Genomic DNA, 21,222 nt, shown 5'->3' on the forward strand with positions numbered 1-21,222 from the left:
CCATTAAAAAGAATCAGATTGCAGCAGGTACATACAATAATTAGTTATAAAGTAATTGTCCATTTGTCCATAATTAGCTTAATTGTTGAGATTCACCCATCTTTCCTTGGATCCTGGCTGGTAAATCATGTCTTTGTCCAGCATGTGTCCAGGCCTACATGTCATCTGTTTCTCAGCATGAAGATTCTGTGTCTTGTGGGGTGGGCAGAGCAAGAGAGCCCCCCCTTTCTGTACCATGGGCTTTTATAGCCAGTCGTATGGACACCTGTTCCACATATGGTAGTGAACCAAAAATACACACACAAATAGCGCATGTCAACTAGACACGATGGCTGAGGCATAGAACTCAGAAAAATGATTATCGATTAACATTCCAAATGAATTTCCATAATTAACCATTTAACAGAGACCGCCTGGGAATGCCAGGTGCTGTAGGCTTTTGCTTTTTCCTTCCTTCCACCAGCAGGGGGCACTCTCTTCTATGCCTTTTTTCCATTCCCTTTCACAAGGGCACACATTCATTCTCTTTTCTTTTTTTCATCTGCTTTCTCTCTTGCGCTATTTCATCTCTGCAAAATACCAGCATCCTTCTGATCACCGTGGGCCTCCAGCATTGTTGCTTCTTTACTTTTAATACTAGGCTCCTTTTCACCAGGACCAGCGTCTCCCGGGTGGCTGGAGGCAACCACCGGTAACCCCAAGCAGAAGGCCTTTGCAGGCAACACGACCCTCCCCCCTGAAGAGCAGCTCAAAGTCACTGGCAACCATCTCACCCTCTTCCTTCATTCACCCCTGGACGTCTCGCTCAGCCCCCAAGTTACGGGACCAGCTTGCTCTTTCTGTCACATTACCGCGATGAAGGGTTTAGCCTGCAGGAGACCCTGCGCCGAGCCATTTTTGAAGACACCTGATGCGGCGGGTGAATCACTGCTAAATAAACCACACCTGTAGGGACGGCACAGCCTTTGCATGGACCCTTCGGAGCCCGCCCCGTCACGGCCAGATTGGTCGCCACCAGGCGATCCTGACAAAGGCTGGCCGGGTGATGGATCAAGCAGCGTCTACTGGCCATACCACCTTGGATACGCCTGATCTCGTCTGATCTCGGAAGCAAAGCATGGCTGGGCTCGGACATTTCTTGGATGGGATACCTCCTGGGAACACCGGGTGCTGTAGACCATTTTGACGACGTTTTGCCCTACTGCCCAGCTCGGCTAGCATGGAACGGCGCCTTACCGGACACCGACCTTAAGTAACTTAGATGATGGAAGCCCCAAGGCCTCTGAGCCAGTTGGCAGCTAAGTACGCTACCCTGCCGCCTTCACGCAGGCCTGACACCGAGCTCCTTGCCACGGCTAGGAGTGCTTATTGACTCCGCAGCTCGCCGTGTGGAAATGATGGCGTTAAAAGCACCCGGTGCCGTGAAGGGGCCAGGCTTTCAGCAGGTGCCCAGGGAAGGCTTTGGATGCCGGCCGCCTAGCGAGGGCCAGCAGAAGTAACATGTTTCTCTGCAAAGAAGCTTGTGTAACCAAGCCAGACGGCTGACAAAGAGCTAACCTCAGTTCAAGGAAGGCAAGGAAGGTGTGGAAGGAATTGGGGAGGGGGGGGGTGATTCCTGCTAGGGCCCTGAAATCATAAAACAGGCAGGAGAGTCTGACGCATGGTGACGGAGAGGTTGTAGGGGCAGATAGGGGGTGTTGTCACGTGCGAGCACGTGTGCATGCTGGCTTGTGTGTGAGAGTGCGCATCCTAGGTGTGAGGCGCTGCAGACAGTCAAAGGGATTGTTCCCTTTCATTAAAAGTTAATCCCCGGATGCAGGCTATTAGAAAGCAACTAACCGCGCTCTACTCACCCTACCCGGGTCTACCGGTGAGTCTCGCCTCTGCTCCCGGCCTGTGGCATTGGCCGTGAAGCTGACGTTCCGTCGACAGTGCTGCAGCCGATCAGTGAGCTCAGCGGCTCTGAGTGGGGCGTTGTGTCTACAAGACCTTTTAAGGAAGCCAGCAAAAAAATTGAAGAGAAGGGAAAGCACAAAAGGACCTGGTCTTGCTGAGCACTGGAAAGGGCAGCCGGCAGCCAGACTTCAAAGTTGAAAAGCAGCAAGTGAGAGACTTGTCACTGCCTATGGCCACACTACCCTGAACAAGCCTGATCTTGTCTGATCTCAGAAGCTAACCAGGGTTGGGCCTGCTTAGTACTTGGATGGGAGACTGCCTGGGAATACCAGGTGCTGTAGGCTTTTGCTTTTTCTTTCCTTCCACCAGCAGGGGGCACTCTCTTCTATGCCTTTTTTCCATTCCCTTTCACAAGTGCACACATTCATTCTCTTTTCTTTTTTTCATTTGCTTTCTCTCTTGCGCTATTTCATCTCTGCAAAATACCAGCATCCTTCTGATCACCGTGGGCCTCCAGCATTGTTGCTTCTTTACTTTTAATACTAGGCTCCTTTTCACCAGGACCAGCGTCTCCCGCGTGGCTGGAGGCAACCACTGGTAACCCCAAGCAGAAGACCTTTGCAGGCAACACGACCCTCCCCCCTGAAGAGCAGCTCAAAGTCACTGGCAACCATCTCACCCTCTTCCTTCATTCACCCCTGGACGTCTCGCTCCGCCCCCAAGTTACAGGTCCAGCTTGCTCTTTCTGTCACATTACCGCGATGAAGGGTTTAGCCTGCAGGAGACCCTGCGCCGAGACATTTTTGAAGACACCTGATGCAGCGGGTGAATCACTGCTAAACAAACCACACCTGTAGGGATGGCACAGCCTTTGCATGGACCCTTCGGAGCCCGCCCCGTCACGGCCAGATTGCTCGCCACCAAGCGATCCTGAGAAAGGCTGGCCAGGCGATGGATCGAGCAGCATCTACTGGCTATACCACCTTGGATACGCCTGATCTCATCTGATCTCAGAAGCAAAGCAGGGCTGGGCTTGGATGGGAGACCTCCTGGGTACACCGGGTGCTGTAGACCATTTTGATGACGTTTTGCCCTACTGCCCAGCTCGGCTAGCATGGAACGGCGCCTTGCCGGACACCGACCTTAAGTAACTTAGATGATGGAAGCCCAAGGCCTCTGAGCCAGTTGGCAGCTAAGTACGCTACCCCGCCGCCTTCACGCAGGCCGAACACCGAGCTCTTTGCCACGGCTAGGAGTGCTTATTGACTCCGTGTCATTAAGCACAATTGGCTCGCCGTGTGGAAATTATGGCGTTAAAAGCACCCGGGGCCGTGAAGGGGCCAGGCTTTCAGCAGGTGCCCAGGGAAGGTTTTGGATGCCGGCCGCCTAGCGAGGGCCAGCAGAAGTAACATGTTTCTCTGCAAAGAAGCTTGTGTAACCAAGCCAGACGGCTGACAAAGAGCTAACCTCAGTGCAAGGAAGGCAAGGAAGGTGCGGAAGGAATTGGGGAGGGGGGGGTAATTCCTGCTAGTGCCCTGAAATCATAAAACAGGCAGGAGAGTCTGACGCATGGTGACGGAGAGGATGTAGGGGCAGATAGGGGGTGTTGTCACATGCGAGCACGTGTGCATGCTGGCTTGTGTGTGAGATAGCGCTTCCTAGGTGTGGCGCGCTGCAGACAGTCAAAGGGATTGTTCCCTTTCATTAAAAGTTAATCCCCGGCTGCAGGCTATTAGAAAGCAACTAACCGCGCTCTACTCACCCTACCCGGGTCTACCGGTGAGTCTCGCCTCTGCTCCCAGCCTGTGGCATTGGCCGTGAAGCTGACGTTCCGTCGACAGCGCTGCAGCCGATCAGTGAGCTCAGCGGCTCTGAGTGGGGCGTTGTGTCTACAAGACCTTTTAAGGAAGCCAGCAAAAAAATAGAAGAGAAGAGAAAGCACAAAAGGACCTGGTCTTGCTGAGCACTGGAAAGGGCAGCCGGCAGCCAGACTTCAAAGTAGAAAAGCAGCAAGTGAGAGGCTTGGTTGGCGCCTACAGCCACAGCACCCTGAATGCGCCCGATCTTGCCTGATCTTGGAATCTAAGCAGGGTTGGGTCTGGTTAGTACTTGGATGGGAGACTGCCTGGGAATACAAGGTACTGCAGGCTTTTGCTTTTTCCTTCCTTCCACCAGCAGGGGGCACGCTCTTCTATGCCTTTTTTCCATTCCCTTTCACAAGTGCACACATTCATTCTCTTTTCTCTTTTTCATTTGCTTTCTCTCTTGCGCTATTTCATCTCTGCAAAATACCAGCATCCTTCTGATCACCGTGGGCCTCCAGCATTGTTGCTTCTTTACTTTTAATACTAGGCTCCTTTTCACCAGGACCAGCGTCTCCCGCGTGGCTGGAGGCAACCACCGGTAACCCCAAGCAGAAGACCTTTGCAGGCAACACGACTGTCAGCCCTGAAGAGCAGCTCAAAGTCACTGGCAACCATCTCACCCTTTTCTTTCATTCACCCCTGGATGTCTCGCTCCGCCCCCAAGTTACGGGTCCAGCTTGCTCTTTCTGTCACATTACCGCGATGAAGGGTTTAGCCTGCAGGAGACCCTGCGCCGAGCCATTTTTGAAGACACCTGATGCGGCGGGTGAATCACTGCTAAACAAACCACACCTGTAGGGACGGCACAGCCTTTGCATGGACGCTTCGGAGCTGGCCCCATCACGGCCAGATTGCTCGCCACCAAGCGATCCTGAGAAAGGCTGGCCGGGCGATGAATCGAGCAGAGTCTACTGGCCATACCACCTTGGATATGCCTGATCTCGTCTGATCTCGGAAGCAAAGCAGGGCTGGGCTTGGACAGTACTTGGATGGGATACCTCCTGGGAACACCGGGTGCTGTAGACCATTTTGATGACGTTTTGCCCCACTGCCCAGCTCGGCTAGCATGGAACGGCGCCTTGCCGGACACCGACCTTAAGTAACTTAGATGATGGAAGCCCCAAGGCCTCTGAGCCAGTTGGCAGCTAAGTACGCTAGCCCGCACCTTCACGCAGGACTGACACCGAGATTCTTGCCACGGCTAGGAGTGCTTATTGACTCCGCAGCTCGCCATGTGGAAATGATGGTGTTAAAAGCACCCGGGGCCATGAAGGGGCCAGGCTTTCAGCAGGTGTCCAGGGAAGGTTTTGGATGCCGTCCGCCTAGCGAGGGCCAGCAGAAGTAACATGTTTCTCTGCAAATAAGCTTGTGTAACCAAGCCAGACAGCTGACAAAGAGCTAACCTCAGTGCAAGGAAGGCAAGGAAGGTGCGGAAGGAATTGGGGAGGGGGGGGTGATTCCTGCTAGGGCCCTGAAATCATAAAACAGGCAGGAGAGTCTGACGCATGGTGACGGAGAGGTTGTAGAGGCAGATAGGGGGTGTTGTCACGTGCGAGCACGTGTGCATGCTGGCTTGTGTGTGAGAGTGCGCTTCCTAGGTGTGGCGCGCTGCAGACAGTCAAAGGGATTGTTCCCTTTCATTAAAAGTTAATCCCCGGCTGCAGGCTATTAGAAAGCAACTAACCGCGCTCTACTCACCCTACCCGGGTCTACCGGTGAGTCTCGCCTCTGCTCCCGGCCTGTGGCATTGGCCGTGAAGCTGACGTTCCGTCGACAGCGCTGCAGCCAATCAGTGAACTCAGCGGCTCTGAGTGGGGCGTTGTGTCTACAAGACCTTTTAAGGAAGCCAGCAAAAAAATTGAAGAGAAGGGAAAGCACAAAAGGACCTGGTCTTGCTGAGCTCTAGAAAGGGCAGCCGGCAGCCAGACTTCAAAGTAGAAAAGCAGCAAGTGAGAAGCTTGTCTGTCCCTAAGGCCACACCACTCTGAACAAGCCTGGTCTCATCTGATCTTGGAAGCTAAGCAGGGTCAGGCCTGGTTAGTACTTGGATGGGAGACTGCCTAGGAATACCAGGTGCAGTATGCTTTTGCCTTTTCTTTCCTTCCACCAGCAGGGTGCACTCTCCTCTGTGCTTTTTTTCCATTCCCTTTCACAAGTGCACACATACATTCTCTTTTCTTTTTTTCATTTGCTTTCTCTCTTGCGCTATTTCATCTCTGCAAAATACCAGCATCCTTCTGATCACCGTGGGCCTCCAGCATTGTTGCTTCTTTACTTTTAATACTAGGCTCCTTTTGACCAGGACCGGCGTCTCCCGCGCGGCTGGAGGCAACCACCGGTAACCCCAAGCAGAAGACCTTTGCAGGCAACACGACCCTCCCCCCTGAAGAGCAGCTCAAAGTCACTGGCAACCATCTCACCCTCTTCCTTCATTCACCCCTGGACGTCTCGCTCCGCCCCCAGGTTACGGATCCAGCTTGCTCTTTCTGTCACATTACCGCGATGAAGGGTTTAGCCTGCAGGAGACCCTGCGCCAAAACATTTTTGAAGACACCTGATGCGGAGGGTGAATCACTGCTAAACAAACCACACCTGTAGGGACGGCACAGCCTTTGCATGGACCCTTCGGAGCCCGCCCCGTCACAGCCAGATTGCTCGCCACCAAGCGATCCTGAGAAAGGCTGGAAGGGCAATGGATCGAGCAGCGTCTACCGGCCATACCACCTTGGATATGCCCGATCTTGTCTGATCTCGGAAGCAAAGCAGGGCTGGGCTCGGACAGTTCTTGAATGGGAGACCTCCTGGGAATACTGGGTGCTGTAGACCATTTTGATGACCTTTTGCCCTACTGCCCAGCTCGGCTAGCATGGAACGGCGCCTTGCCGGACACCGACCTTAAGTAACTTAGATGATGGAAGCCCCAAGGCCTCTGAGCCAGTTGGCAGCTAAGTTCGCTACCCCTCCGCCTTCACGCAGGCCTGACACCGAGCTCCTTGCCACGGCTAGGAGTGCTTATTGACTCCGCAGCTCGCCGTGTGGAAATGATGGCGTTAAAAGCACCCGGGGCCGTGAAGGGGCCAGGCTTTCAGCAGGTGCCCAGGGAAGGTTTTGGATGCCGGCCGCCTAGCGAGGGCCAGCAGAAGTAACATGTTTCTCTGCAAAGAAGCTTGTGTAACCAAGCCAGATGGCTGACAAAGAGCTAACCTCAGTGCAAGAAGGGTTATCCTTATCCTCTCTTGCTGACAACTTCATCTTCCAAAAGGTAGGGGAGAAAACAAGGGGATCTGCTACTTTGGATCTAATCCTTATAAACAGGGAGGAAGTGGTTGAGGAGGTAAAGGTGGCTGGGACCCTAGGAGGCAGCGATCATGCTATTATAGAATTTTGGATAACTAGAGGAGGAAGACATGTGAAGACTCAAACTTCAAGGTTAGATTTTAGAAAGGCAGATTTTAAGAGACTCAGAAAGAGAATAGGAAGGATCCAATGGCTGGATGTCCTTAAGGACAAAAATGTCCAGGAAGGATGGGAAATTTTTAAAAATGAGATTCTCAAAGCACAATCGTTAACAATCCCGAAAAGTAGGAAGAATGGGAAGCATTTAAGGAAACCAGGATGGATGAACACAGAACTTAAACACATGCTAAAAAGAAAGAAAGAAATGTTTATTAAATGGAAAGAGGGAGGCATATCTAAAGAAGATTATAATGCAGTCTGCAGATCATGCAGGGCACGTATCAGGTTAGCTAAAGCTGACAATGAATTAAGGCTTGCAAGAGATGTCAAAAGCAATAAAAAAGGATTTTGGGGGTATGTCAAAAGTAAAAGAAAAGTCAAAGATGCTATAGGATTTTTACAGGATGAAAATGGAGAAATGGTAAGAGAGGATGTTGAGAAGGAAGAACTTTTTAATTCCTATTTTGCATCTGTTTTCTCTCAGAAAGAAAATGTAACATCAACTGATCTTCACTGACATTTTAAAGGAATAGAGGAATCCAAGTTATCTGTAAACAGAAAGATTGTGAGGGAATATTTAGCTAACATAAATGAGTTCAAGTCTCCAGGTCCAGATAAATTACACCCCAGAGTACTGAAGGAGATCGTAGAAGAAATTTTAGAACCACTCTCCATAATCTTTGAAAATTCTTGGAGAACAGGAGAAGTCCCAGAAGACTGGAGAAGAGCAAATGTTGTTCCTATCTTCAAAAAGGGGAAGAAGGTGGACCCAGGGAACTATAGGCCGGTGAGTCTGACTTCTATACTAGGAAAGATCTTTGAACAAATTATTAAACAACATGTATGTAAGTACATGGATAAGAATGAAGTGATTAACCAGAGTCAGCATGGGTTTGTAACTAACAAGTCATGTCAGACTAACTTAATTTCCTTCTATGACAGAATCACTGACTGGGTGGATCAGGGAAATGCTGTAGATATAGTATATCTTGACTTCAGCAAAGCATTTGACAAAGTATCTCACACCATCCTTATTGAAAAAATGACCAAGTATGCAATGGACCAGACAACTGTTAGGTGGATTCATAACTGGCTTAGTGATCGGACTCAAAGGGTGGTTGTAAATGGCTTCACATCCAGCTGGATGAATGTCTCAAGTGGGGTACCACAGGGCTCCGTCCTGGGACCTGTATTGTTCAACATCTTTATCAATGATTTAGATGAAGGAATTGAGGGTAAACTGATTAAATTTGCTGATGACACAAAGCTAGGAGGGATAGCTAATACTAGAGAAGAGAGAGAGAGGATTCAAAAAGACCTAAATAAACTGGAGCAGTGGGCAGCAACCAACAGAATGGTTTTTAACAGGGAAAAATGCAAAGTACTACATCTGGGCAATAAAAATGAAAAAAGCATATACAGAATGGGAGAAATAGAGCTAAGCAACAGTACATGTGAAAAAGACTTAGGTATACTAATAGATCATAGTCTGAACATGAGTCAACAGTGTGATGCAGCAGGAAAAAAGGCAAATACAATTCTGGGATGTATTAACAGAAGCATACAGTCTAGATCACGTGAAGTCATTATCGGTCTTTACTCCTCTTTGGTCAGACCTCATCTGGAATACTGTGTACAGTTTTGGGCACCACATTTTAAAAAAGACATAGACAAACTGGAGCAAGTTCAGAGAAGAGCGACCAGAATGGTGACTGGTCTGCAAACCATGTCCTATGAGGAACGGTTGCAGGATTTGGGAATGTTTAGCTTGCAAAAAAGAAGACTGAGAGGAGACTTAATAGCTGTCTACAAATATGTCAAGGGCTGTCACATTGTAGAAGGATGATCTTTATTCTCATTTGCAGAAGGAAAGACTAGAAGCAATGGGATGAAACTAAATGGGAGGAGACATAGATTAGATATTAGAAAAAACTTTTTGACAGTTAGGGTGATTAATGAGTGGAACAGGCTGCCACGAGAGGTGGTGAGTTCCCCTTCAATGGACGTCTTCAAACAGAGGCTGGACAGACATCTGTCTGAGATGATCTAGTGAATCCTGCTTTGAGCAGGGGGTTGGACCAGATAACCCAGGAGGTCCCTTCCAACTCTACCATCCTATGATTCTATGATTCTATGAAAAGGACCTGGTCTTGCTGAGCACTGGAAAGGGCAGCCGGCAGCCAGACGTCAAATTAGAAAAGCAGCAAGTGAGAGACTTGTTTCTGCCTACGGCCACACCACCCTGAACACACCCAATCTCATCTGATCTAGGAAGCTAAGCAGGGTTGGGCCTGGTTAGTACTTGGATGGGAGAGCACCTGGGATTACCAGGTGCTGTAGGCTTTTGCTTTTTCCTTCCTTCCACCAGCAGGGGGCACTCTCTTCTATGCCTTTTTTCCATTCCCTTTCACAAGTGCACACATTCATTCTCTTTTCTTTTTTTCATTTGCTTTCTCTCTTGCGCTATTTCATCTCTGCAAAATACCAGCATCCTTCTGATCACCGTTGAACTCCAGCATTGTTGCTTCTTTACTTTTAATACTAGGCTCCTTTTCACCAGGACCAGCGTCTCCCGGGTGGCTGGAGGCAACAACCGGTAACCCCAAGCAGAAGACCTTTGCAGGCAACACGACCCTCCCCCCTGAAGAGCAGCTCAAAGTCACTGGCAACCATCTCACCCTCTTCCTTCATTCACCCCTGGACGTCTCGCTCCGCCCCCAAGTTACGTGTCCAGCTTGCTCTTTCTGTCACATTACCGCGATGAAGGGTTTAGCTTGCAGGGGACCCTGCGCCGAGCCATTTTTGAAGACACCTGATGCGGCGGGAGAATCACTGCTAAACAAACCACACCTGTAGGGACGGCACAGCCTTTGCATGGACCCTTCGGAGCCCACCCCGTCACGGCCAGATTGCTTGCCACCAAGCGATCCTGAGAAAGGCTGGCCGGGCGATGGATCGAGCAGCGTCTACTGGCCATACCACCTTGGATGCGCCTGATCTCGTCTGATCTCCGAAGCAAAGCAGGGCTGGGCTCCAACAGTACTTGGATGGGATACGTCCTGGGAACACCGGGTGCTGTAGACCATTTTGATGACGTTTTGCCCTACTGCCCAGCTCGGCTAGCATGGAACGGCGCCTTGCCGGACACCGACCTTAAGTAACTTAGATGATGGAAGCCCCAAGGACTCTGAGCCAGTTGGCAGCTAAGTACGCTACCCCGCCGCCTTCACGCAGGCCTGACACCGAGCTCCTTGCCACGGCTAGGAGTGCTTATTGACTCCGCAGCTCGCCGTGTGGAAATGATGGTGTTAAAAGCACCCGGGGCCGTGAAGGGGCCAGGCTTTCAGCAGGTGCCCAGGGAAGGTTTTGGATGCCGGCCGCCTAGCGAGGGCCAGAAGAAGTAACATGTTTCTCTGCAAAGAAACTTGTGTAACCAAGCCAGACAGCTGACAAAGAGCTAACCTCAGTGCAAGGAAGGCAAGGAAGGTGCGGAAGGAATTGGGGGGGGGGTGATTCCTGCTAGGGCCCTGAAATCATAAAACAGGCAGGAGAGTCTGACGCATGGTGACGGAGAGGTTGTAGGGGCAGATAGGGGGTGTTGTCACGTGCGAGCACGTGTGCATGCTGGCTTGTGTGTGAGAGTGCGCTTCCTAGGTGTGGCGCGCTGCAGACAGTCAAAGGGATTGTTCCCTTTCATTAAAAGTTAATCCCCGGCTGCAGGCTATTAGAAAGCAACTAACCGCGCTCTACTCACCCTACCCGGGTCTACCGGTGAGTCTCGCCTCTGCTCCTGGCCTGTGGCATTGGCCGTGAAGCTGACGTTCCGTCGACAGCGCTGCAGCCGATCAGTGAGCTCAGTGGCTCTGAGTGGGGCGTTCTGTCTACAAGACCTTTTTAGGAAGCCAGCAAAAAAATTGAAGAGAAGGGAAAGCACAAAAGGACCTGGTCTTGCTGAACACTGGAAAGGGCATCCGGCAGCCAGACTTCAAAGTAGAAAAGCAGCAAGTGAGAGGCTTGTTTCTGCCTACGGCCACACCACCCTGAACACGCCCGATCTCATCTGATCTTGGAAACTAAGCAGGGTTGGACTTGGTTATTACTTGGATGGGAGACCACCTGGGAATACCAGGTGCTGTAGGCTTTTGCTTTTTCCTTCCTTCCACCAGCAGGGGGCACTCTCTTCTATGCCTTTTTTCCATTCCCTTTCACAAGTGCACACATTCCTTCTCTTTTCTTTTTTTCATTTGCTTTCTCTCTTGCGCTATTTCATCTCTGCAAAATACCAACATGCTTCTGATCACCCTGGGCCCCCAGCATTGTTGCTTCTTTACTTTTAATACTAGGCTCCTTTTCACCAGGACCAGCGTCTCCCGTGTGGCTGGAGGCAACAACCGGTAACCCCAAGCAGAAGACCTTTGCAGGCAACACGACCCTCCCCCCTGAAGAGCAGCTCAAAATCACTGGCAATCATCTCACCCTCTTCCTTCATTCACCCCTGGACGTCTCGCTCCGCCCCCAAGTTACGGGTCCAGCTTGCTCTTTCTGTCACATTACCGCGATGAAGGGTTTAGCCTGCAGGAGACCCTGCGCCGAGACATTTTTGAAGACACCTGATGCGGCGGGTGAATCACTGCTAAACAAACCACACCTGTAGGGACGGCACAGTCTTTGCATGGACCCTTCGGAGCCCGCCCCGTCACGGCCAGATTTCTCGCCATCAAGCGATCCTGAGAAAGGCTGGCCGGGCGATGGATTGAGCAGCGTCTACTGGCCATACCAACTTGAATACGCCCAATCTCATCTGATCTCGGAAGCTAAGCAGGGTTGGGCCTGGTTAGTACTTGGATGGGAGACTGTAAAATAATACTCTTCCTGTATTCTTTTTTTTCTACTGAGGACTTCTCAAAGTATCAATATCACGATATTCTTATAAAAAAATGTATCTATTTATTCTTGGATTGTCCATTAAAAAGAATCAGATTGCAGCAGGTACATACAATAATTAGTTATAAAGTAATTGTCCATTTGTCCATAATTAGCTTAATTGTTGAGATTCACCCATCTTTCCTTGGATCCTGGCTGGTAAATCATGTCTTTGTCCAGCATGTGTCCAGGCCTACATGTCATCTGCTTCTCAGCATGAAGATTCTGTGTCTTGTGGGGTGGGCAGAGCAAGAGAGCCCCCCCTTTCTGTACCATGGGCTTTTATAGCCAGTCGTATGGACACCTGTTCTACATTTGGTAGTGAACCAAAAATACACACACAAATAGCGCATGTCAACTAGACACGATGGCTGAGGCATAGAACTCAGAAAAATGATTATCGATTAACATTCCAAATGAATTTCCATAATTAACCATTTAACATTTCCCCCTTTTTTGAGAATAAAAGGACTTTAACTGAAACTTCTCCAAAGAAGATACATTCATCAATCATTTTTTCTTTCCTTCTTCCTTGGCAATATCATTAAATTTCCATAATAATAATAATAGTAATAATAGTATCAATATCGGATTATTGTTATATAATGATGTTAATTCATGTTATGGTAAGCCGTGACTAATATTCATTTAATATGTATAATTATACTTCCCTATATCTAAATTGAAGCAATCGCGGGTTCAATCGTCATCATCTGATGTCATCGGGTCGTCGTCTCGTCTTCTTCTTGGTTCTTTTATAACACAGTCTTTAGATGAAAACTCCTTTGAAATAAATTACAGCATGTAGATATTGTACAGTCCATAATTGTGCTCATTATTGTTCAGTCCATAAACTGTACTCTTTATTAGAAAGATCATGTGTGTCAGTTGATAAGAAAACAAAGTCCATGGATGAAATGTAGCTTTAATATCTGTGCAGTGTCACCTGGACTTACGTTGGATCGTCTTTGGAATCTTCCGTGTGTCCACACTGGTCTCGTGTCACTTTTGGAACAGATGTGACGTCTTTGGTCAGTAAAGCAAGGGTTAACTTGACACTTTCCTGCTTGATATAGCACCATAACCAGTACTCAGTCCTTTATATACAGGACACATATGCCAGGTATTACCTGTTCACCAGCTTTCATTGAAGCGTTGCAGGTGATAAGAAACCACTGGAACGTGATGAAACTTGAACACAACACAGTACATATAGGATCATCGTCCTCTGCCATCCTGGTGATCAGTGGTGTGAATTGTATTGTATGTAATGGACACAGTCTATTATAACACTCAGCATTCACACCTGTTACCTTCTGAGACGTCCGGATATCAGTTGCTTCTTCTTGTAACTTTTGAGAATCTCTTTGATTTATAAAAATTAAAAGTCTTTATTAAGATAGAATTCATAATTGCGATGTCTTGATTGAAGTCTTCATTCCCTAATCTGATACCAAATCTGGCAGTTTTTCCTAACTTATAATATCACAGCGTATCATAGCAATCAGTAATATCCATCTAATTATTATCAAAATATTAAAATAAATTATGTTTGGAATAATAAACAATAATAGATAATAATTCATTATCAATCAAGTTCTCCATATGATAGAACATTTTTATGTCATAGGTGTAATTACCTTTTCCAACCCATAGGTGTCAGTGTATTTTGAAAAAACAAGTTTTTATATCTTTATTAAACCAATAATATCAAAGAATGTATACTCCTGAACCAAAATGAATAAATATATGAATGTATGAATGAATGAATGAATGAATAAATGAATGAAAGAATTGTTGTGTTTACTCAGAAAATGTAAACATTTTTTTCCTTAGCAATATATATTTAATGAAGCAATACTCTTGTATTAGACATTACTTTATTAAATATTAATGTGTTTTCTCAATTGAGATATTGAACTCAAATAAAATCAAATGAGAATTAAAAATTGAAAAATAGAAAAATAAGAAGTATAAAGTAAGAATACAATTTTAAAAATGAAAAATAAAATTAAGAGTAAAAATAAGAATAAAAATAAATATAAGGCCTTTAAATTTTAATGACAAATGCAGAGTAATTATATTCTCCATAAAAAATACCCTTATATCTCCATTATCTGGATGATTTCATATTTGTCATAACCTTGTACCACCAAAAAATATTAAATTATGCAACTTTGCATGTAATACCCTTCTTAATTATACCATAGTACCTTATTATTATTTCTTCTTTATTAAAATGTGTGGAAAATAAGTATTGATCAAAAGTCATTATGTAATCAGGATCAAAAACACATTTTCCCCCTTAATACCAAAAATATTATTTTATAAAATTTATGTATATATCAGAACCAAATTAAAAATAATTATTCTTCTAGAAATATTGTGCATAAATTTCATATCGATGAGTAGCATAGATTTGACTAAAGAGAGGTGTGTACCTATTTCGGTAACCATTAAAAATAATATTATAGTTATTCAAGAATATTATCATGTGGAAAATTATTCTAAATATAAATTTGCTTTGTAAACCATTTTGATGTGTGGTTGCCCTTATCCACTATTAGTTAAATCAAGAAATAATAATTATTAAAGAAATATAGAAATATATATGTAGATAATACCTAATTATGTATTATAATTTCCTCAGAATTAAATATATTTTTGTACCTTCACATAAAGAAACATTTTTTTTTTCAAACATACAAACATACGAGGCCTCTGTCACATCAATCACACTTAGCAGCTGCTGATTTACTCATCTGTCACCTTCACTCTGACATTCACAGATCTGTTCAACTCAAACATTCCACATATGAAGTTTTATATATATATATATATATATATATATATATATATTTAACCCAAAATTGTTGTATCCCAATTTATTAATGCGCATTGCCATATCAATTGAATATCTTTATATTTCTTTGAATATTCCCCAAGTACATATTATATAATATGAGAGTAAGTCACTGGAATTTCAGACACTTGAAAAAACTCTTGTCTTAGATTCTTTTTTCACTGGCTGCCCGGTCTTAAGTTACATCAGTTGAAAATAGAATGAATGGGATCCTATACTATTAGCTCAAAGTTCAAAGGCCGCAGCTGTCACACGTCATGCTGTAAAGCTACTTTAATTTGCACGAACACTTCATGCACAGAAAATATTAGCAACACAAAAGAATTAATAAGTATTACATATATATTATAGTTCAACTAGATATATTGTTATTATTTTAAAATGTTATACACATAAAGTCATGCAATTTTTTCACTTCCTGTGTGAATAAAGAAATAAATCCATTTTAAAGTTCTTTGATCAAATCCTGCTTTGGAATGAAAACTCTAAGGAAATATAAGAAAATAAAATTAAATATCAAATTCATACAGAAACAGAATTATTTAAATATCTTATACATATATTGGTTGGTTCTAATGTAATTCAAAATATTGCTACTTAAATTTATATATATGAAGCTCTAATTTATTAATTAATATATATATATATACAGTACAGACCAAAAGTTTGGACACACCTTCTCATTTAAACATTTTTCTGTATTTTCATGACTATGAAAATTGTACATTCACACTGAAGGCATCAAAACTATGAATTAACACATGTAGAATTATATACTTAACAAAAAAGTGTGAAACAACTGAAAATATGTCTTATATTCTAGGTTCTTCAAAGTAGCCACCTTTTGCTTTGATGACTGCTTTCCACACTCTGGGCATTCTCTTGATGAGCTTCAAGAGGTATTCACTGGAAATGGTTTTCACTTCACAGGTGTGTCCTGTCAGGTTTAATAAGTGGGATTTCTTGCCTTATAAATGGGGTTGGGACCAGCAGTTGTGTTGTGCAGAAGTCTGGTGAATACACAGCTGATAGTCCTACTGAATAGACTGTTAGAATTTGTATTATGGCAAGAAAAAAGCAGCTAATTAAAGAAAAACGAATGGCCATCATTACTTTATGAAATGAAGGTCAGTCAGTGCGAAAAATTGGGAAAACTTTGAAAGTGTCCCCAAGTGCATTTGCAAAAACCATCAAGATCTACAAAGAAACTGGCTCACATAAGGACCGCCCCAGGAAAGGAAGACCAAGAGTCACCTCTGCTTCTGAGGATAAGTTTATCCGAGTCACCAGCCTCAGAAATCGCAGGTTAACAGCAGCTCAGATTAGAGACCAGGTCAATGCCACACAGAGTTCTAGCAGCAGACACATCTCTACAACAACTGTTAAGAGGAGACTTTGTGCAGCAGGCCTTCATGGTAAAATAGCTGCTAGGAAACCACTGCTAAGGACAGGCAACAAGCAGAAGAGACTTGTTTGAGCTAAAGAACACAAGGAATGGACATTAGACCAGTGGAAATCTGTGCTTTGGTCTGATGAGTCCAAATTTGAGATCTTTGGTTCCAACCACCGTGTGTTTGTGCGACACAGAAAAGGTAAACGGATGGACTCTACATGCCTGGTTCCCACCGTAAAGCATGGAGGAGGAGGTGTGATGGTGTGGGGGTGCTTTGCTTGTGACACTGTTGGGGATTTATTCAAAATTGAAGGCATACTGAACCAGCATGGCTACCACAGCATCTTGCAGCGGCATGCTATTCCATCCTGTTTGTGTTTAGTTGGACCATCATTCATTTTTCAACAGGACAATGACCCCAAACACACCTCCAGGCTGTGTAAGGGCTATTTGACCAAGGAGAGTGATGGGGTGCTACGCCAGATGACCTGGCCTCCACAGTCACCAGACCTGAAGACAATTGAGATAGTTTGGGGTGAGCTGGACCGCAGAGAGAAGGCAAAAGGGCCAACAAGTGCTAAGCATCTCTGGGAATTCCTTCAAGATTGTTGGAAGACAATTTCCGGTGACTACCTCTTGAAGCTCATCAAGAGAATGCCAAGAGTGTGCAAAGCAGTCATCAAAGCAAAAGGTGGCTACTTTGAAGAACCTAGAATATAAGACATATTTTCAGCTGTTTCACAATTTTTTGTTAACTATATAATTCCACATGTGTTAATTCATAGTTTTGATGCCTTCAGTGTGAATGTACAGTTTTCATAGTCATGAAAATACAGAAAAATGTTTAAATGAGAAGGTGTGTCCAAACTTTTGCTCTGTACTGTATATTTTATAAACGTATATATAAATACAATTATACGCAATCTCCACTTAGACAAGTGTATATATATATACATATATATATATATATGAACTATTAGAAACTATGTAACTACAATTTTACTGTTTAAGATTATAAATAAATATTGAGACATTGTATTACATTTTGATACAACATTATAATTACAGTTTTTCCTTAGCCACTCCCTAAACCAAATCTTCTGTCTCTCTCAAATATCTCCAGGAACGCGCTATTTAGGAAAGACATTTTTCTATCCTTCAAAACCTCAGAGAACTGCCTGTTCTTCTGTCCACATTCCATGACGTCACTGTGAGGTGAGTTGGTCGTCTCACCTGTCTCTGTCCATCAGTTTCAGCCATTTTCCTTTTTAGAGAATCACAGTTCTGACTGAGAATTAACTCATTCTGTGGAGAGATGGATCTTTGCACTGGCTAATATGGCTTATAACATATATGAAATCTTCTGCGTATTTGATAGAGTTCACTATGGGGATGACTCAGTCTAGGAGAGTTTGATATTGGCTTTTGGTAAGATTTTACCTTTCCTGGTTTTATAAATTTAGCTTGATTTATTTTCTTTTCACGATTCTCATGTTTTCTAACAAAATCCAGCATCTGCGCACATTCAAATAATGAATTTTTTTGTGATGCCATAACTTGGGAAACTGAATTTAGGAATTTGAATTTTTGTACAAAAGTTGTTATCATATGTTGTACTTTTCCATTTTTGATGAGAGCTTTGTACAACCGCTCAAATATGGACATGAATGTATATGTACATTCCTTCCTACCAATCCTTAGTTTCTGCAGATCTTCTATGTTGGGAAAATCCTTTGTGACACAATAAATCAAATATCTTAATCTGTCCGAATCATTTTCCCATCCATTAGGAGAGTCATTTTCACAGGGCATTAAATGTAAACGTCTGGACAATGTCACAGGAATCCATATTTTAAATAATTGATTCCTCTCCTCATTGGATAAATCAAACTTATCAGAGAAGCTCTCAAATGTCTCTGAATTTCTACAGGCATGGATTTTGACATCATATTTTGGCATGATTTTGTATAATTTCAGCAATTTTTTCCTCATTTTAATTTGGAGTTGAGCCTGGGTAATTCCAGAATTCTCTGATATTTTTAGTGGCTCTTGTACGTCCGTTCCTCCTACGTCACTCACGTCTCCTCCCACATCACCTAGTATGTCGGTTTCTCGTATGTCAGTCATGTCTCCTCCCATGTCAGGTTTCTGTATGTCCGTCTCTTGGTCAGACCCAAGGTCACCTTCAGTTACAGACACGTGTTTAACTTCTTGTTAATTTTCCACATTACAGTCAGAATCAGTATCACCGTCTAACACTTCTACACTATTTTCCTGCTTAGAAATCTCTAACACAAGACTATGAAAAAAATCTACCAAATGTAGAATATTTCTCAATTTCTGTTTGTCTCTATTTACCAATTTAGAAGTTAACTGTAAATTCTGCAATTCACATTCTTTGTATAAACTGAGCCACAAAACTTCTATGTCATCTCCTAGATTAACTTTGAAATTAATATTACTTTGTTTAGCAAAAGAAGAAATTATATCCATATTTTGCTTACCTTAAGATTCCTTGGCTTCTCTTTATCAGCACGTCCTGTCTTCAGTTCGTCTGATTCTTTTCCTGTGTGATTCTGTTCCTTGTTAGTACCTCTGCTTCCTGTCTTTCCTCAGTCTGTAGGTCCTTTCTGCTTCTCGTGACAAACTAGTGAATTTACTGACACGTGAACAACAGCTGTTCAGCTAGTCAGGACTCCCCCCTTGTTCACGGAAGAAATTCACTTACTTAATTTAAAAAACAAAAAAACAGGACTGGCTGGCTCACCATTGTAAAATAATACTCTTCCTGTATTATTTTTTTCTACTGAGGACTTCTCAAAGTATCAATATCACGATATTCTTATAAAAAAATGTATCTATTTATTCTTGGATTGTCCATTAAAAAGAATCAGATAGCAGCAGGTACATACAATAATTATTTATAAAGTAATTGTCCATTTGTCCATAATTAGCTTAATTGTTGAGATTCACCCATCTTTCCTTGGATCCTGGCTGGTAAATCATGTCTTTGTCCAGCATGTCTCCAGGCCTACATGTCATCTGCTTCTCAGCATGAAGATTCTGTGTCTTGTGGGGTTGGCAGAGCAAGAGAGCCCCCCCTGTCTGTAACATGGGCTTTTATAGCCAGTCGTATGGACACCTGTTCAACATATGGTAGTGAACCAAAAATACACACACAAATAGCGCATGTCAACTAGACACGATGGCTGAGGCATAGAACTCAGAAAAATCATTATCGATTAACATTTCAAATGAATTTCCATAATTAACCATTTAACAGAGACCGCCTGGGAATGCCAGGTGCTGTAGGCTTTTGCTTTTTCCTTCCTTCCACCAGCAGGGGGCACTCTCTTCTATGCCTTTTTTCCATTCCCTTTCACAAGTGCACACATTCATTCTCTTTTCTTTTTTTCATTTGCTTTCTCTCTTGCGCTATTTCATCTCTGCAAAATACCAGCATCCTTCTGATCACCGTGGGCCTCCAGCATTGTTGCTTATTTACTTTTAATACTAGGCTCCTTTTCACCAGAACCAGCGTCTCCCGGGTGGCTGGAGTAAAACACCGGTAACCCCAAGCAGAAGACCTTTGCAGGCAACACGACCCTCCCCCCTGAAGAGCAGCTCAAAGTCACTGGCAACCATATCACCCTCTTCCTTCATTCACCCCTGGACGTCTCGCTCCGCCCCAAGTTACGGGTCCAGCTTGCTCTTTCTGTCACATTACCGCGATGAAGGGTTTAGCCTGCAGGAGACCCTGCGCCGAGACATTTTTGAAGACACCTGATGCGGCGGGTGAATCACTGCTAAACAAACCACACCTGTAGGGACGGCACAGCCTTTGCATGGACCCTTCGGAGCCCGCCCCGTCACGGCCAGATTGCTCGCCACCAAGCGATCCTGAGAAAGGCTGGCCGGGCGATGGATCGAGCACCGTCTACTGGCCATACCACCTTGGATACGCCCGATCTCGTCTGATCTCGGAAGCAAAGCCTGGCTGGGCTCAGACAGTACTTGAATGGGAGACCTCCTGGGAACACCGGGTGCTGTAGACCATTTTGATGACGTTTTGCCTACTGCCCAGCTCGGCTAGCATGGAACGGCGCCTTGCCGGACACCGACCTTAAGTAACTTAAATGATGGAAGCCCCAAGGCCTCTGAGCCAGTTGGCAGCTAAGTACGCTACCCCGCCGCCTTCACGCAGGCCTGACACCGAGCTCCTTGTCACGGCTAGGAGTGCTTATTGACTCCGCAGCACGCCGTGTGGAAATGATGGCGTTAAAAGCACCCGGGGCCGTGAAGGGGCCAGGCTTTCAGCAGGTGCCCAGGGAAGGCTTTGGATGCCGGCCGCCTAGCAAGGGCCAGCAGAAGTAACATGTATCTCTGCAAAGAAGCTTGTGTAACCAAGCCAGACGGCTGCCAAAGAGCTTACCTCAGGGCAAGGAAGGCAAGGAAGGTGCGGAAGGAACTGGGGGGGGGTCATTCCTGATAGGGCCCTGAAATCAAAAAACAGGCAGGAGAGTCTGATGCATGGTGACGGAGAGGTTGTAGGGGCAGATAGGGGGTGTTGTCACGTGCGAGCACGTGTGCATGCTGGCTTGTGTGTGAGAGTGCGCTTCCTAGGTGTGGTGCGCTGCAGACAGTCAAAGGGATTGTTCCCTTTCATTAAAATTTAATCCCCGGCTGCAGCCTATTAGAAAGCAGCTAACCGCGCTCTACTCACCCTGAACATGCCCAATCTCGTCTGATCTTGAAAGCTAAGCAGGGTTGGGCCTGGTTAGTACTGGGTGGGAGACCACCTGGGAATACAAGGTGCTGTAGGCTTT

The 21,222-nt window shown here is 45.1% G+C and overlaps 2 non-coding genes and 7 pseudogenes across 2 annotated transcripts; all 9 read left to right on the top strand.

The window, feature by feature from the left end:
- The first annotated feature begins 1,059 nt into the window (after positions 1–1,059).
- LOC141269206 (5S ribosomal RNA) lies at positions 1,060–1,179 on the top strand (annotated as a pseudogene).
- Positions 1,180–2,121: 942 nt separating this feature from the next.
- Positions 2,122–2,240, top strand: LOC141268116 (5S ribosomal RNA; annotated as a pseudogene).
- A 1,687-nt stretch (positions 2,241–3,927) lies between these two features.
- LOC141270297 (5S ribosomal RNA) lies at positions 3,928–4,046 on the top strand (annotated as a pseudogene).
- Positions 4,047–4,667: 621 nt separating this feature from the next.
- On the top strand, positions 4,668–4,787 carry LOC141267651 (5S ribosomal RNA; annotated as a pseudogene).
- A 1,680-nt stretch (positions 4,788–6,467) lies between these two features.
- Positions 6,468–6,587, top strand: LOC141269162 (5S ribosomal RNA; annotated as a pseudogene).
- A 2,854-nt stretch (positions 6,588–9,441) lies between these two features.
- On the top strand, positions 9,442–9,560 carry LOC141266872 (5S ribosomal RNA). Its single transcript, XR_012320893.1, has one exon. It is a non-coding gene; the product is annotated as a 5S ribosomal RNA (ribosomal RNA).
- A 621-nt stretch (positions 9,561–10,181) lies between these two features.
- On the top strand, positions 10,182–10,301 carry LOC141269855 (5S ribosomal RNA; annotated as a pseudogene).
- A 938-nt stretch (positions 10,302–11,239) lies between these two features.
- LOC141266931 (5S ribosomal RNA) lies at positions 11,240–11,358 on the top strand. Its single transcript, XR_012320950.1, has one exon. It is a non-coding gene; the product is annotated as a 5S ribosomal RNA (ribosomal RNA).
- Positions 11,359–20,331: 8,973 nt separating this feature from the next.
- LOC141268403 (5S ribosomal RNA) lies at positions 20,332–20,451 on the top strand (annotated as a pseudogene).
- The last annotated feature ends 771 nt before the right edge of the window (positions 20,452–21,222 follow it).

This window comes from Phyllobates terribilis, unplaced genomic scaffold (genome assembly GCF_046119375.1).
Source record: "Phyllobates terribilis strain yellow unplaced genomic scaffold, ASM4611937v1 Scaffold_4__5_contigs__length_816908805, whole genome shotgun sequence".
Taxonomy (NCBI): Eukaryota; Metazoa; Chordata; class Amphibia; order Anura; family Dendrobatidae; genus Phyllobates; species Phyllobates terribilis.